Here is a 15,193-nt window from a genome sequence, read left to right on the forward strand (position 1 = left end):
CGCATCTGTTTGCCTCCGATCAAGCCAAGGTGGCGTTTGTGATGTCCCATCTAGAGGGTGAGGCACTGGCCTGGATGAAACCCTTGTAGGAGAAGGAGGACCCTGTAACCACTAACATCCAGGAGTTCCTGCAGGCATTTAGAACCACCTTTGATGAACCCGGACGTGCCTCCGCCTCCGCCTCATCACTCCTCAAACTACGCCAGGGGACCTTGACGGTGGGTCAATACGCCATCCGCTTCCGCACCTTGGCCTCTGAATTAGGGTGGAACAATGAGGCCATAACCACCGCCTTCTGGGAAGGACTCTCCGGTCGTATTAAGGACGAGCTGGCCGGCCGCGATGTTCCTTCCACCCTGGATGCCCTGATCGCACTAGCCACCCGCGTGGACCTCAGATTTCAGGAACGATCCAAAGAGGTGTCCCGCAAGAGACGTCCGATACGGCATTCCTCTCCTCCGCAGAAGCCCGCCGTACTTCAGTCGGCGTCGTCTGGTGTCTCTGTCCACGAGCCCATGCAGATTGACCGTTTGCGGCAGTCCGAACAACGCCGAGCAGAACGGCTTGCCAAGTGCCTCTGCTTCTACTGCGGAGAGGGCACACACCTGCTACGTTCCTGTCCAGAGAGGCCGGGAAACTGAAAAGCCTATGGCTGGTAGGAGAGGCCACCCTAGGTACTGGGACTCTCTCAGACCCGGTTACGTGGACGGTACACGTGACAGCGGGAGAGACGCGGTTCACGGCGGAAGCATACTTCGATTCCGGGGCTGCAGGCAATTTCATCCAGCAGGCCACGGTGGACAAGTACCAGGTGCCTGTTACTCCACTCGACAAACCCCTCGTGATTGCCTCTGTAGATGGGAGACCCCTCTCTGCTACCATCTCTTGGATCACCAAGCCTGTAGTACTACGCATCGGTGCCCTGCACACCGAGAAAATCCCCTTCTACGTCCTTCCGCATATGTCTCATCACATCCTGCTGGGACTCCCCTGGTTACGGACACACGAACTGTCGGTCAGCTGGTGTGCTGGCGAAATTACCCGATGGGGCCCTTCTTGCCAAGAGAACTGCCTGAAGTCCATACAGCCCATCCGACGACCTCCGGTCCCGGAGTCCCTACCAGGACTGCCTTCGGCCTATTGGTCCTTCACGGACGTCTTTGATAAAAAGGAGTCAGAGGTACTGCCGCCACATCGTACTTACGACTGTGCCATCGACCTACTCCCGGGAACCACACCACCTCGAGGACGGATATATCCTTTGTCCCCTGCTGAAACAAGGGCCATGTCTGCCTACATCACTGAGAACCTGGCAAGGGGATTCATCCGGAGATCCTCCTCTCCTGCTGGAGCAGGCTTCTTCTTCGTTAAGAAGAAAGAGGGCGACCTGCGCCCCTGCATTGACTACCGGGGATTGAATCAAATCACCGTAAAGAAAAAATACCCCCTGCCGCTCATCCCCGAATTGTTTGATCGGCTTAGAGGAGCTCGTTTGTTTACCAAGTTGGATCTACGTGGTGCCTACAACCTGGTCCGCATCCGCTCTGGGGACGAATGGAAGACTGCATTTAACACTCGCGATGGGCACTACGAGTATTGTGTGATGCCCTTCGGCCTGTGTAACGCACCGGCAGTCTTTCAAGAACTAGTGAACGACGTGTTCCGGGACCTTCTCTACGTCTGTGTGGTGGTATATTTGGATGACATCCTGGTCTTCTCTCCGGACCTCCAAACCCACAGAGAGAACGTGCAGCTGGTACTACAAAGGCTTAGAGAGAATCGCCTGTACGCCAAGTACAAGAAGTGTGTCTTTGAGCAGTCTTCTCTTCCCTTCCTGGGTTATGTAATCTCCGATACCAGCCTGCAGATGGATCCGGAGAAGGTCTCTTTCATTCTCAACTGGCCCCGGACTGAAGGCAATTCAACGTTTTCTTGGCTTTGCGAACTATTACCGTCAGTTCATCCCTCACTTCTCTGCCCTGACTGCGCCTCTCTCTGCCTTGACCAAAAAGGGGGCTAATCCGAAGGACAGGTCACCTGCGGCCGACGCCGCGTTTGGCTCCCTGAAGCGGGCATTTGCTTCCTCTCCTGTGCTCCACCGTCCTGAGTTAAACCGACAGTTCACCTTGGAGGTGGATGCCTCCTCCTCTGGGGCCGGGGCAGTGCTCATGCAGAAGTCCGCCACCGGGAGGATGGTCACTTGCGGTTTCTTCTCCAAGAGCTTTTCAGCACCTGAACGCAACTACACCATCGGTGACCGAGAGCTATTAGCAGTCAAACTGGCTCTGGAGGAATGGCGCTACCTCCTGGAGGGAGCAGTGTACCCCGTGATCATTTACACGGACCACAAGAACCTGGAATACCTGCGGTCTGCTCAGCGACTGACCCCACGACAAGCCAGGTGGTCCTTGTTCTTTGCCAGGTTCGATTTTCAGCTCCATTTTCAGCCCGCGGATAAGAATGTGCGAGCAGATGCCTTGTCCAGGTCATTCGTGCCCTTGGAACAGGAGGAGGAGACATCCCAGCCCATCATCTGCCCAAGTAAAATCATTCCGGTGGCTCCTGTCACTCTGGCCCAGATACCACCCGGGAAGACCTATGTCTCTGAAACTGAAAGACAAAAAGTGTTGCACTGGGGCCATGCCTCGAAAATAGCCGGCAATGCTGGTCAGAAGAGAACATGGAGTACAATTGTACATCACTATTGGTGGCCATCCCTTCGCACGGACGTCGCGTCCTTTGTCTCAGCCTGCTCCTCTTGTGCCCGGAACAAGACGCCCAAACACCTGCCATATGGTCGCCTTCTGCCGCTGCCAATCCCCTCCGTTCCATGGCAACACATTGCAATGGACTTTATTACAGACTTGCCCTTGTCCTCCGGACACACAGTCATATGGGTCGTGGTGGACCGTTTCTCCAAAATGGCTCATTTCGTCCCTATGGCTGGACTCCCCTCTGCCCAGGAACTCGCTGATGCCTACATACAGCACATCTTCCGGTTGCATGGCTTTCCCTCACACATTGTGTCCGACAGAGGAACTCAGTTTACCTCCCGCTTCTGGAGGGCTCTCTGCAAACATCTGGGAGTGGCTCTGGACTTTTCTTCAGCCTACCATCCTCAGTCGAATGGCCAAGTGGAACGAGTCAATCAGATCCTGACCTCCTTCTTACGTCACTACGTTAACGCCCATCACGACGACTGGTCCACGCTCCTTCCTTGGGCTGAATTCTCCCATAACCATCATGTCAGTGAGTCCTCCAACAGCTCTCCCTTCCATGTCGTTTACGGACTTCAGCCTTCCGTCCCATTACCTGTATCTTCTTCCTCGGATGTCCCTGCTGCTGATACCGTAGTCCGTGACTTTTCAACAATTTGGGACTCTGTCAAGACGTCCCTTGGACGTGCTTCCCTACGGATGAAGAGACACGCAGACAAGAGGCGTCTGGATCCTCCGTGTTTCTCTCCAGGAGATCTGGTCTGGCTTGCTTCCAAATATGTCCGATTGAAGCTACCATCATACAAGCTGGGTCCTCGCTACATCGGGCCGTTTAAAGTCATCGGCAAAATAAATGAGGTCTCCTACAAGCTCCAGCTCCCGGCCATGATGAGGATACCCAACTCCTTCCACGTCTCCCTGCTCAAGCCGGTTGTCCTTGGTCCCTTCTCCGCTGCTGCAAGTTCTGCTCCTCCTCCTATTGCTGACGATGACATCTATGTGGTAAGGGATATCGTGGCCATGAAAACCGTGCGGGGCCGACAGTTCTTCCTGGTGGACTGGGCTGGGTATGGTCCTGAGGATAGGTCCTGGGAACCCCGGGAGAATGTGGGTACTCCCCTAAAACGTGCCTTCCTGTCCCGATTGCGGGGAGGGGGGCGTGAGGGAGGGGGTACTGTCACGCTCCCCAGCTCCCGTGCCACGCTCCCCGGCTCCTCTGCCACGCTCCCCGGCTCTCCTGCCACGCTCCCCGGCTCCCCTGCCACGCTCCCCGGCTCCTCTGCCAGGCATCCCCCGCTCCACGGTCTCCATGCTCCCTCACCTGCGTCCTCCAGGCAACCCGGTCCCCGGTCCCGGCACCCATCTGCGATGCTGAGCACTCCTGCCTCCTGTGTACCACTCTCTGTCTGGCTTCTGGCACCCGGGCCTCGCGCATGCGCATTAGGGCGCGCGGTCATTGACCTTCTCTTAAAGGGCCAGCGTCCTCCAACAGGATATTGAAGATTCAGGCGCAGGGTATATAGGGGGTTCCTTTCCAAGTGGGCGGGGCCTGTTCTTCGTGTTTGCTAAGCTAGGAGTCAGGTCTCCTTGTGCCTTGTCCCGTATTTACCTATCTCTCTTGTAGAGCTGCTCCTGTCTCACCAACCGGTCCTGACGGTTCCAGAACTCTGAACGGTGACTGTCCGCCATCTTCTCAGTCCCTACCGTCTCCGATCCATGGATCCGTGTGGTGACCGACCTTCCCACTCCGCTGGTTCCGGACCCTGCCTGACATCTTCTCGGCCTCCGAACCTGAGCTCCGTCACCCGGACTACCTTCAGAGACCCCGTGGTCCCAGGGACTTCTACACCCACTCCTCTGTACGGACTGTCCTGCTACCCGTAGTGCTCCGGCTACCAGGCACCTTGCCCTCGGTGAGGTGCTCAGTCCACTGGATCCACCTCCTGGGCCTACCCGTCATCCTGGTCCTAACATATGGTACTATAGAAAAGTATTAACTTAGGTTGTATGGACTACTAATAAATTTTAGTGCATTAGGTCTAAATAGTACAAAGGCAGAATTTGTCAACCACACAAAATATATTTGCTATATCATGAAAGATATCTGACGTTTCAATATTAATTCAGAAATTTCCTCATGAGTGTATGGCTCTTCTGCTACCAGTTTTGCTTTGAGGGGCCTAGTGGATTCCTGAAAGCTAAAAGTTTAGACCAGTAGCATGGATACGATGCTTGTCTGATCTCTGCATTCTCAGATGTTTCTCGCAAAGGCAGATTTGGATCTGCAGCTTCGGAGGAGCACAGAGGCACTAAAGCTAAAGATATCTAGTGACCGACCAAGCTTCAAGGGAATGCTTCCAATCTGTATAGCACACAGCTCACAAGTGCATGCTTCTTACTTAGGAAACCAACTCTCGTAAACAGCAAAGATGGCCGATAATCTAAGCAATAAACCTAAATCTAAGCAGTCAACTATGAAAATTAAAACACTCTCTCTTCTTGAGAACATAGAGAATTTTGATGCAATTGTAATTATTTTACCTGTTGAGACATCCCTTTTTTTCCTTTTCCCTATTTTACACAACTTAAAGGGGTTATCCGGCTTACTTTGACATTTTTTTTTTTATTTCCCTATTGGGCTACATTGGGGCAGGTAAGTAGATAGAGACCACTTACCTGCCCTGCTGTCAGCCCCTCTCCCCCGGCTCAGAGCGGTCATGTGACCGCTCCTGCCGTGATTTTGCTGCTTCCGGTCATTTCATGTCTACATGGGCAGGGCCATGTTGACATGCAAATGTGGAACAGCTTGTCGCCTCCCTGCTGGGTGTCTACAGTGTGATGAACCCGCCCCCCTTCCCTGCACCCTCCCACACATTCCCCCGCACCTCCAGTAACCTCCCCCTGCACTGCTGTGGGGTCCGTGATCTGGGGGCGGGACCTGGTGGCAGCTGCCGTGGTGTCAGTGCCAGCACCGGGCCCCTGCCCAGGATCGCACATTCAAATGTACCGGCATCACAGATCACCGATGCCGGTACATTTGAAAGTTCTGATGAGAAGCAGCGCAGCGCTGCTTCTCATCACTGTCCCTCCCGCTGTCTGTGCTCTCTTCAGCACAGCGGTGACGTCAGAGCACAGACAGCGCGCGATCGTGCAGGAGCGTCGGGGACCGAGGACAGGTGAGTATGTACTCCACATGTGTTCCCGATGGGGATGGGGATGGGGGGGTTGCAGAGCCATATGTGTGCGTGTGCAGAGCCATATGTGTGCGTGTGAGGTGCAGAGCCATATGTGTGCGTGTGCAGAGCCATGTGTGTGCGTGTACGGTGCAGAGCCATGTGTGTGCGTGTGCAGAGCCATATGTGTGCGTGTGAGGTGCAGAGCCATATGTGTGCATGTGCAGAGCCATGTGTGTGCGTGTACGGTGCAGAGCCATGTGTGTGTGTGTGCAGAGCCATATGTGTGCGTGTGAGGTGCAGAGCCATATGTGTGCGTGTGCAGAGCCATGTGTGTGCGTGTATGGTGCAGAGCCATGTGTGTGCGTGTGCAGAGCCATATGTGTGCAGTGCAGAGCCATATGTGTGCGTGTGCGGTGCAGAGCCATATGTGTGCGTGTGCGGTACAGAGCCATATGTGTGCGGTGCAGAGCCATATGTATGTGTGCATGTGCGGTGCAGAGCCATATGTGTGTGTGTGCGGTACAGAGCCATATGTGTGCGTGTGCGGTACAGAGCCATATGTGTGTGTGTGCGGTATAGAGTCATATGTGTGCGTGTGCGGTGCAGAGCCATATGTGTGCGTGTGCGGTACAGAGCCATATGTGTGCGATGCAGAGCCATATGTATGTGTGCACGTGCGGTGCAGAGCCATGTGTGTGTGTGCGGTACAGAGCCATATGTGTGCGTGTGCGGTACAGAGCCATATGTGTGCGTGTGCGGTGCAGAGCCATATGTGTGCGGTGCAGAGCCATATGTGTGCGTGTGCGGTACAGAGCCATATGTGTGCGTGTGCGGTACAGAGCCATATGTGTGCGTGTGCGGTACAGAGCCATATGTGTGCGTGTGCGGTACAGAGCCATATGTGTGCGGTGCAGAGCCCGATGTGGGGCTGTTATTTGCAATGCTGTAGTGATACCAGGTCAGGTGCTGGGGAAGAATACTGACAGGGAATGTGTGTGCAGGGGGCGGGCAGAGGGTGCGGCTGGACACTGGGGTGGGGCTGGACACTGAGGCCGGGCGGTGACAGCTCTGACTGAGGTTTTGCACAGGAAGTGGTCATGTTTGCTGGCTCTGAATGTAAACAAGAGCTGCAGAGAATAAAGGGATAATTCAAGAGGAACAAAAGTTAGAAAACAAAAAATAACAATGTAGGTGTGATTTATATGACAATACAGCCCAGATAAACTCAAAAATTTTTGTTAAGCTAATGTCGGACAACTCCTTTAAAGCAAAGCAGACTGTCAATTTAGGTGTTGAGTATTTCCATGGGAGTTAAGGAAATCTGTGCAGATTAATTAAAGATCCAGGATGAAATAGATGAATGGTGGTTTATTGTCAACGTGTTTCTGAGTCAGACGCCTTCCGCAAGACAACCACAAGTACGGTACATACTTTACATTTAGTTGTGGATACTGCACTTCCTGAATTCATGTCACACACAGAATACTTTATGATTTTCAAGACTCTGAAAGCTGAAAGTACATTTGAAAGATTTTAAAATATTTATAAAAATGTGCTTATTATGTGCAGCATCCTTTTCTACATGTCGGTGTTCATACATGGAGCTTCCATGACCCTTGTGACATCAACTTTTATGTTCCTATCATTAATCTCTTCTCTACAGTGAGGAATGTATCATTTTGTAGTATACGGTTTGGTTTAGAACCTCTAAAACTACATTTTGAGCAGGAGCGGACATAACATTGGTGCAACCTGTGCGGCTGCACAGGGGACCAAGAGGTAAGGGTCCATTTTTCACCCCTAAAAGAGGTGGAGTTGGGCATTTTGAGGAGTTATGGAACTGAAAAGGGCCTCATATTCTGATCTTGCATAGGGGTGCCTTTCAGCCTGTGTCCGCCAATGATTTGGACGATGTTTCTGGCGGACCTTGACTACAGTTAGGTTACAGAAACATTAAGTGTTGCAGATAATGGAAGAATATGCAGTACACTCCTATTTTTACAATGTGCAGCATACTTGATTATGGGACTGGAGCCACTGAGCGCCCCAAAAATGTCAGTTTTAGTAAATATTCTGTGTGAAACAACTGGATTATCTTTTCTTAGGTTGCTACTATAGATGAGCACTTCTTTGAGAAGGTTTTCCCAAAATATTCAGTTTGCAGTGAAGTTACTCTAATTTAATGTTCCTTATTATGCCTTGGGGTATCTCCAGAGCCCAGAGTATAAAAAATGTAATATATAAAAAATAATAAAATGCATATACTTCCCTTACTGCACCAGAGATTTCAATATGGATGACAGCAATGTGAAGATGCAATGAAGACCAAATGGGTGATGATAATGACGAGTGGAGGAGCCAGAGAGATGAGTGTTGAGGTGAGTAAAAGGATTTTTTTTAACATTTTTATTGACTTTCATGGCTCATAAAAATGGTGGCCAACGGCCACTACTTTCCTAATTCCTTGAGGCGAATTACAAAAAATATACATTATGGCAAATGCAAATTTTTGTAAAACTTGAATAGAATTCTTTTACAGTAGTATTCATTTGTTTATCTCTAATTATGATGTTTTTCATCCTTGATAATAAGGTATACACTGCCAAAAGCTGTTACCAGTTGGGGTATGGCTCTCCCCAACCTGATACTTCCCAATCAATACTGACTGTTCAGATACGTCCACCTGACTATGTATGTAACAAGCTGTCGATTTATTCCTAACATTTAAGATTAATGGGAGAGGAACAGCACAATACAGAATTCTTAAAAAATATGGTGAATTCAAATATTTGCTGAAGTAGACAAGTGACGAGCTGGTCAATCCTCTTTAATGAGTAGGGTGACTTCGTCTCTTATTTTTGAAGTAAAACCTAAATGTTTGTCAGTAGTGTAACTTGAAGATCATGTCCCTCAATTATTAAAAGTCTTTAATAGCATTGATCTTTTTAAATAGGCCAAAGGATCTTTTTTCCGACCCTTAAGCTCCAGGGCCCAGGTGCAATTTCAACCTTGCACTTGTGGTTACGTCCTTGATGTTTGTAATGGTGCACCTGGTCTCTAAACAATAGTCTACCTGAATCAGCTGACGGTTTCCCTTTAAGGCCCAGTTACACGGAACAACATTGCTAACGAGATATTGTTGGGGTCACGGAATTCGTGACGCACATCTGGCGTTGTTAGCGACGTCGTTGCATGTGACACCTAACGATCCGAAATACGGGATAAATCGTTGATCGTTGACACGTTGTTCCTTTTCAAAAAATCGTTGATCTTTTAGGACGCAGGTTGTTTGTCGTTCCTGAGGCAGCACACATCACTACTTGTGACACCCCAGGAACGACGAACAACAGCGTTCCTGTGTCCTCCGGCAACGAGGTGGGAGTGATGATAATGCGGCTGCTCTCAGCCCCTCCGCTTCTTTTGGTGGCCCGCTGTGTGACGTCGCTGTGACGCCGCACGAACCTCCCCCTTAAAAAAGAGTTTGTTCGGCGGCCACAGCGATGTCATCAGGAAGGTATGTGCGTGTGACGTGTACTACCGATATTGTTCACCATGGGCAGTGATTTGCCCGTGATGCATGCACGACGGGGGCGGATGTGATCACTAGCAACATCGCTAGCGATGTCGCTGCATGTAAAGCGGCCTTTAATCTCCACTTTAATAAATTGGTTTGCTACACATAAATTAAAATTTTGGGAGAATCCATGGTCTATGCCACCATCTCATGTCATGTCATGAATAGAGTTGAGCGCGGTTCGCGGTTCGAGGTTCTCCAGTTCGCGGCTCGAGTGATTTTGGGGGCTGTTCTAGATTGAACTAGAACATGAGCTTTTTGCTAAAGCTCGATAGTTCTAGATACGTTCGAGAACGGTTCTAGCAGCAAAAAGACAAGCTAATTACTAGCTGGCTTTCCGCTGTAATAGTGTAAGTCACTCTGTGACTCACACTATTATGAAATTTCAGTGTATAGTGTGCAGGAACAGCGCATTCAGATCACTGCTGTTTGGATAATGGCGATCGCCATTTTTTTTTTTCTTCCTTGTCTTCCCTCCCTAAGCGCACGCATGTAGTGGGGCGGGCCAGCATGTCAGCCAATCCCAGACACACACAGCTAAGTGGACTTTTAGCCAGAGAAGCAACGGCATGTGTGATAGGATGTCCATGTCACATGTCCCTGCATTATAAAAACGGACATTTTCCTCCAGCATGCCATTATTTGCCTTCTGCGTCTTGGTGTCAGTCACCGCTGGCGTAGCTCCTGTCTCCGATACTGCTGTGTACGCTATATACACAGCGCTATACAGAATAGGGATAGAAGTTTCTTTCAGCCCTTGTAAGGGCTAATACCGGCAGGGTCAGAGCCATAGGTGACAATCAGGTCCGTGAAAACAGATTTTAACAGCTATACAAGATGACAGCGTCTGTGTAGCTAAGGTCATGGATTTCCTAGCTGTATTTCCCCATTAGGAGGGATAGAAAGGGAGGCTTCCTTTCCTCTACCCAGACCCACAACCCTGCCACTGTACCCTCCTGCCCTTTGCACACTCAAGCTAATTGTTACTAAGCCATTATACTAGCAAACACTGAGTAAACTTAGTGGCATCCTAAAAGTGGCTGTTTGACTTCATTATTGTCCCACTAGTGCAAAGATATTTGCAGCACGTCTGCCTGCATTGCACACTCAAACTCATTGTTACTAAGCCATTATACTAGCAAACACTGAGTAAACTTAGTGGCATCCTAAAAGTGGCTGTTGGACTTCTGTATTGTCCCACTAGTGCAAAGATATTTGCAGCACATCTGCCTGCATTGCACACTCAAACTCATTGTTACTAAGCCATTATACTAGCAAACACTGAGGAAAATTAGTGGCATCCTAAAAGTGGCTGTTGGACTTCATTATTGTCCCACTAGTGCAAAAATATTTGCAGCACGTCTGCCTGCATTGCACACTCAAGCTCATTGTTACTAAGCCATTATACTAGCAAACACTGAGGAAACTTAGTGGCATCCTAAAAGTGGCTGTTGGACTTCATTATTATCCCACTAGTGCAAAGATATTTGCAGCACGTCTGCCTGCATTGCACACTCAAACTCATTGTTACTAAGCCATTATACTAGCAAACACTGAGGAAACTTAGTGGCATCCTAAAAGTGGCTGTTGGACTTCATTATTGTCCCACTAGTGCAAAGATATTTGCAGCACGTCTGCCTGCATTGCACACTCAAGCTCATTGTTACTAAGCCATTATACTAGCAAACACTGATGAAACTTGGTGGCATCCTAAACGTGGCTGTTGGACTTCATTATTGTCCCACTAGTGCAAAGATATTTGCAGCACATCTGCCTGCATTGCACACTCAAACTCATTGTTACTAAGCCATTATACTAGCAAACACTGAGGAAACTTAGTGGCATCCTAAAAGTGGCTGTTGGACTTCATTATTGTCCCACTAGTGCAAAGATATTTGCAGCACGTCTGCCTGCATTGCACACTCAAGCTCATTGTTACTAAGCCATTATACTAGCAAACACTGAGGAAACTTAGTGGCATCCTAAAAGTGGCTGTTGGACTTCATTATTGTCCCACTAGTGCAAAGATATTTGCAGCACGTCTGCCTGCATTGCACACTCAAGCTCATTGTTACCAAGCCATTATACTAGCAAACACTGAGTAAACTTATTGGCATCCTAAAAGTGGCTGTTGGACTTCTGTATTGTCCCACTAGTGCAAAGATATTTGCAGCACGTCTGCCTGCATTGCACACTCAAACTCATTGTTACTAAGCCATTTATACTAGCAAACACTGAGGAAACTTAGTGGCATCCTAAACGTGGCTGTTGGACTTCATTATTGTCCCACTAATGCAAAGATATTTGCAGCACGTCTGCCTGCATTGCACACTCAAACTCATTGTTAGTAAGCCATTATACTAGCAAACACTGAGGAAACTTAGTGGCATCCTAAGAGTGGCTGTTGGACTTCATTATTGTCCCATTAGTGTAAAGATATTTGCAGCATGTCTGCCTGCATTGCACACTCAAACTCATTGTTACTAAGCCATTATACTAGCTAACTATGCTGCCAGTTTAAGGGCCGTAGTTGCATTGTCAGGGATAATTATTGTTGTTTATTCTGCTGTTAATAAAGCTAGACCACCGCTGAAATCTACACCATATCTCAATTTTTACTACTACATTTTAAGTGCACAATCTTGTCGCAATCAAAATGAGTGGCAAAATGACAGATGCTGGTGGAAAGGGGAAGAGGCGTGTTGGAAAAGGAAAAAAAGGGTTTGTCCGTGGTGAAGGTGGCAAAGCTCCATTAACATCTGCTGAAGATAGACCATCTTCCAGCAAAAGTGAGATGTCTACTACTTACCGTGGACAATCCGATGTGCTCCCTTTTTTACGGACACGAACAACTGGAACAAAGGTAGATGATGGCCAAAACAGGAAAATGCTTGAATGGATCTCAAGTGGTCCAACAAGTGCCCTCTCCGCCACCTCAACTACCGCATCCAAAAAACACCAGTCCTCTGAGTTGTCAGCCCAATCACACTTGCATTCTCCCAGCTCTGAAGTCTCCATCCGCCCTGCACAGTATGGTGGAACTGAGATGGCTGAGTCTGCAGAGCTGTTCAGTCACACTATAGCCTGGGAATCAGAAGTCTGCTCACAAGCTACAGTGAGTACAGACCAGGAAATGGTATGCAGTGATGCCCAGAACTTTTGTGACTCTGATTCAGGCCGTGAGGACCAAGTTTCTGAGCATACTGTTGACCCTTTTTCACAGAAAAAGAGGCTCGGTCTGAGGGTGAGGGGAGTGCAAACACAACAATTGATGAGGAAGTTCTAGATCCCACCTACTGTCAATCCACAGTCAGGCACTCGAGGAGGTCAACAGAGGCGGTGGAGGAGGATGCAACCGACGACGAAGTTACCTTGCGCCTTCCTAGACAGAGTCGGAGCACTGGTAGCACGTCTACAACTGCATCCTCAGCCACCACTCTGCCTCTGAGCACTAGTCGGGGGGTCTCAGCAGGTCACATGCCCTCTAAGCCTTGCTTAGGCTGGTCCTTTTTTGACATAGCAAAAGATCGGCCAAATTATGTGATCTGTAAAATTTGTCGTGATTTTGTTAGTAGAGGGCAAAACTTCAGCAGTTTGACAACTTCTTCCATGAATCGTCACATGAATAAATATCATATGTCCCGGTGGGAAGCTCACCGTGCTGCAATGCGGCCTAGCGGAGTGAACTATCCACCGCCTGCCCCTTCCAGTGCATCCGCGCGCTCTTCATCTTCTAGGACTGTGGGGACAGCTGTCACACCTAGTTTTCCACGCACAACTTCCACCACTGTAACCTGTGTCGCTGTGCCCCAGTACCAGATGCCCAGTCGCCACTACTTCTCTAAGAAAGGTGTGCCCGCGCTACACCAGCATGTCGCACACAACATCACCGCTTCCTTGAGAAACTCTGTGTGTCAACGGGTGCATTTCACCACGATACTTGGACCAGTAAGCATGGACAGGGACGTTACATGTCGCTGACTGGGCACTGGGTAACTATGGTGATAGATGGTGAAGGGTCTGCTGCACAAGTCTTGCTGTCCCCACGACTTGTGTGTCAATCCTCTGTCTGTCCAAGTTCCGCCACTGCTTCCGCCTCCTCCACCTCATCTGGGTCCTCCACCTCCGCCCCAAGCCTGCCTGGTCAGGCCACCAGCGTTCTCACTGCGCAGAAGGAATCACACACCCCTCATTACTATGCTAGCAGCAGAGCGCAACGGTATCAGGCGGTCTTTAGCTTGACATGTCTTGGAAATAGGAGTCACACAGTGGCTGAGTTATGGGCAGCTCTGGAGACTGAGTTTAATAAATGGTTGTCTCCACTCAACCTGCAGCCTGGTAAGGCCGTGTGCGACAATGCTGCAAACCTGGGTGCGGCCCTTCGCCTGGGCAAGGTGACACACGTGCCTTGTATGGTTCACGTGTTGAACCTTGTTGTCCAGCAATTTTTAACACACTATCCTGGCCTAGATGGCCTTCTGACCAGGGCACGAAAACTGTCTGCTCACTTCCGCCGTTCAACTGCCGCAGCTGAGCGACTTGCATCGCTCCAGAAGTCTTTTGGCCTGACGGTTCATCGCCTGAAATGCGATGTGCCGACACGCTGGAATTCGACTCTCCACATGTTACAGCAACTGTGGCAGCACCGCCGAGCCCTGGTGCAATACGTCATGACGTATAGCCTGGGCCAACGAGATGCAGAGGTGGGGCAGATCACCCTGATGGAGTGGTCTCAGATCAAGGACCTATGCACCCTTCTGCACAGTTTCGACATGGCGACGAATATGTTTAGCGCTGACAATGCCATTATCAGCATGACAATTCCAGTCATTTACATGCTGGAGCACACGCTAAACACTATTCGGAGTCAGGGGGTGGGACAACAGGAAGGGGAGGAACTACAGGAGGATTCATATGCGCAAGACACAACAACATCACCAAGGTCCAGACGTTCATCATCACCAACGCGGCAGGCATGGGACCATGGGGGACAGGGATCAACAAGGGCGCATGGTAGCAGGCGAAATGTTGAGGAAGGTGCAGGAGAACATGAAGAAATGGAGGACGAACTGTCCATGGACATGGAAGACTCAGCGGATGAGGGAGACCTTGGTCAAATTTCAGTTGAAAGAGGTTGGGGGGAGATGTCAGAGGAAGAAAGAACGGTTAGCACCTCTATGCCACAAACACAGCGTGGACTTGGTCCGCATGGCTGCGCAAGACACATGAGCGCCTTCTTGCTGCACTACCTCCAACATGACCCTCGTATTGTCAAAATTAGAAGTGATGATGACTACTGGCTTGCCACACTATTAGATCCCCCGGTACAAGTCCAAATTTTGTGACATAATTCCAGCCATAGAAAGGGACGCACGTATGCAGGAGAATCAGCAGAAGCTGTTACTCGATCTTAGCTTGGCTTTTCCACCAAACAACCATGCAGGTGCAGGGAGTGAATCTCCCAGTTGTAACTTGACAAACATGGGATGGTCTCGTCATCTTCAACAGTCTACCCGTACCAGTAGCACCGTATCTGGTGCTGGTAACAGCAATTTTATTGAATCTTTTCATAATTTTTTTAGACCGTCCTTTGCAAGGCCACCAGAGACAACAAGTCTGACACATAGTCAACGGCTGGAGAGGATGATACAGGAGTATCTCCAAATGACTTTGCAAATGGAGCCTTGCTCATTTTGGGCTTCAAATCTTGAAAAATGGCCAGAGCT

This window comes from Anomaloglossus baeobatrachus, chromosome 4 (genome assembly GCF_048569485.1).
Source record: "Anomaloglossus baeobatrachus isolate aAnoBae1 chromosome 4, aAnoBae1.hap1, whole genome shotgun sequence".
Taxonomy (NCBI): Eukaryota; Metazoa; Chordata; class Amphibia; order Anura; family Aromobatidae; genus Anomaloglossus; species Anomaloglossus baeobatrachus.